Below are 3,601 nucleotides of genomic sequence, written 5' to 3' on the forward strand. Positions count from 1 at the left end.
GTCTCAGCTTTTATTATTCTTTAATTTTTCTTGTGTGTATGTGTCTTCTCCCAAACCAGACTGTAATATCCTTGAGAAAAGGTACAACTTACATTCTGCTTGCATGATTCCCTACAGCCCATGAAAGTAGAACACACATAGTACTTCTATGGGCTAAACGCCAGATTACAAATTCAATAAATATTTGAGACTTGGAATTGACTTTCATTTGGCTATTCACAAAAGGAGCTTTCTCTTGTTCTGGAGAAAACCTGGGTTCAAATCCCATTGCTGCCAAATGGCTACTACCTTTGCCACCTCTCTGAGCATCAGTCTATGTCAAAGGAGGAGAGTGACCGCACTAGCACTTCTCAGGTTCCTCTCAGGTCTAACTATATAGCGCCATGATCCTAAGACCCTTGCCAAGGTCACTTTAATGTGCTGGCATCTTTAGGACATGGGAGTGGTCTTCATGATCTTTTTAGCCTCCCAGCTTAATTCTTGGAATAAGCCAGGAAGAGAATAAAAGAGGCATTTTTGTTTTTTGCCTTTTTGCCTAATGAAGCTGCCCTAAGAGCCTCTTAGACAAAAAGAAAAGAGTTAAGCTATTCTACTGAGCTTTGTTTTTTTGAACCATGCATTGATATTAAAATAACCATTCTTTCTCAGTTTAGGTATTTATGTTTCTGATGTAGAAAGCAATGAATAGATCTACCACTGAATCCCAAAACACTGATTGGGGCTCAAGGGAGAAATATATAGAAATAGATATATGTATGTATGTATTTATATATATGTGCATATGTAAGTAAAATAAATGTGTGTGTTTCTATATGTGTGACTTACTTGTAATTGCTGAATATCAATATAAAAAGAATGTGCTTAAATTCTAAATTATTAGAATCCTGCCCACATGGTATTAGAAAGCTTGTTACCACTATAGACATGAGATTATAGTAAACCAGTAGCTACATTGTGCACTCATGTAGGGACTGCTCAATTTTCTCTTTTTCTGGCAAATTCTTAGCTGAGGATTTTTGCATACCATGCCAGATTCCAATTAAGCGAGGCAGCATGAAAAGAGGCAATAGAAAATAATCTAAATTTAGAGTCAGAAGACTTGAGTTTGAATCCTTACTCTGTCATTTATTATCTGTGTGATCTTGGACAATGGACTTACCCACTAGGGGCCTCACTTTATTTATAATATTAGAGGGTGTAACTAGATGACCTCTCAAGTGTCTTCCAGCTTTAAATCTATAATCCAAGGAATAAATCTATAATTCACTTGTATCTGAAAATGCTATCAAATTTGGCTCTTTCAGCATTTGAAGACAGGTATATTCAATGCAGGCTCATGACCAGTAGCTGAACAACTTTGCTGGGGTGTTGAGAAATTGAGTACTTACAATTATCCTACTGGCCCTAGCAACACACGATTGCACTTTTAAAAATTGTGCTTCACCCATTTGTTAATACAGTCCATGCCACATTTGTGAAACGTCTTTATTAAGTCAGTCAGCTAAATGAACTGGTGAGAGTTAGTGGCCAATGAAAGGATGGAGGTTGTGTAGATCAGGAAAAGCCTAGGTAGGATTCTCCCATTGGCCAGACTGAATATTTGAATGTCATAAACCCAGCAGATTTATAATAAACAGCTACCATACTGAAAACTTCTAAAGTTTGCCATCCTAATATAATAAACATGCATATATAGTAGCTGTCTTATCTCAGGCCTATAATAAATATATTCTTTTGGTTTCTATTGCAGCATACTTAAACACTAAATATTAGAGTTACTAGTTTCTTAAAAGAGGTTGACTGTAGTCAGAGAACCTTACAGAGAAAAATGGGTTTCCCCAGTCATGATTTTACCTTCATAATATCTCTAATATTCACCACCACTAAAAACTGCTGTAGTTCAAGCCTATAGGTTACAATACAAACTTGTTAACTTTTTTTGAGACTGAATTCACTCATTTATAAAATGGAGATAGTATCAACAATTATTTTTGACAGAAAAATAATGTAAATAATGATTCCTATTACTATTGATATCATTTTCACAATATATTTGGACTTTTACTTGAACTTTGTGAAATAATCTTATATCTTTGATACCTTGGAAGAAATTTAAGGACAGATCCTTTAGACCATATTTATTATACATTCAACTCCAGGTTTCCTAAACTTAAGTAAAGAAATAATTTTCCCTTTATGTCCTTGAAGGAGGACAAAACTTGAAATCAGAAGAATTGAGTAGATGTTCTGCCCTGCCCCCACTAAGCTGTGAGACCTCAGTTTTCCTCATCTTTAAGGGGTATATAATAATAACTGCCCAATTCATATAGTTAATTCACATAGTCATTTTCAGCCTTAACTGCGACATTATGAAATGATGATGAAATAAAATAGTTCAATTAAGAAAAAGTCATCAAACTTGTCCTTTAACATACAAACCTAAATTAGAGTAGATGTAGCAGCTATGGGCACGATGGGGTGAATATGAGAGATAATGTGAAGACCAAAAAAGGAAACCTTAGGAACTGATTGAATATGGATAGAGTGAGGGAGTAAGGGCATTGGGAAGATGGTCCAGTGAATAGTTAGAATCACAAGTAGAGCCAGGAACTAAAAATGGTGATCCATGTAAAATTGATATCATACTGCTTGCCTTCTCAAGGGGTTAGGGAAGAAGAGGAGGAAGAGAATTTGAAACTCAGTTTTCAAAAAAAAAATTAATGTTTAAATATGTTTAAAAATCTAATTGGGAAATATTTAATGAAATAAAGAAAAATATATTGAAAAGTAAATATAGTGATCACACATGCAACCAAAAGACTACCTCAGAATCTAATTTTGCTGGGTCACTTTCCCTTTATAGTCTAGTGCAATGCTTTACCTGCTTTCACCTGTAGGCATATGGATACTCATATCCAATATTAATTTCTTCCTTATGAGAAGTTCCTAGATTGGCCAGAATTTTACTATTAGATTTTCTGATCCTGAATCTTTTGCCTATGACTTGTTCTAGTTCATTCCTCTTTCATAGATAAGATATGGTTCAATTACACCCAGCCACCCTCTTTACTGCTTTTTACGAGACAAATGAAAATAGTATAGAAATTGGACATTGGCATTGTAGGAAGGATTTTAAAGCAGATATAAGTATTTTAGTCACATGTATCTCCCTATGTAACTATCACAATTTCAATTAATATTTGACAATTGGTCTTATAGATATCTCCTAGATCCAAACCTATAATTTTACAGAAGAGAAGACTAAGGCCCAAAGGAGTTAAGCGATCAGCCTATGATCATACTAGTAAGTAGCAGAGTAAGAATTCAGACACAGGTTCCTTGGCTACATATTCAACTTTCTTTCCTTGTACCATGTTAATTTGTTGGGCTGGCTAATGCTTTTTATTTTATCTTAAGTCAAAATGCTAGAAAATCCTCCCTATTTCTAGTGTGACCCACACTAAAATGTGACCATTAAAAATATGGTCACAAAGTATAGGATACCTTAATACCTCAGGCATTTTCTGATATTTGAACTTATGTAAGACATTGAAATAGTCAGTTTCCCAGGCTAATGTTATACCTTAGCTATTCATACATG

The sequence above is a fragment of the Dromiciops gliroides genome, chromosome 3 (genome assembly GCF_019393635.1).
Source record: "Dromiciops gliroides isolate mDroGli1 chromosome 3, mDroGli1.pri, whole genome shotgun sequence".
Classification (NCBI taxonomy): Eukaryota; Metazoa; Chordata; class Mammalia; order Microbiotheria; family Microbiotheriidae; genus Dromiciops; species Dromiciops gliroides.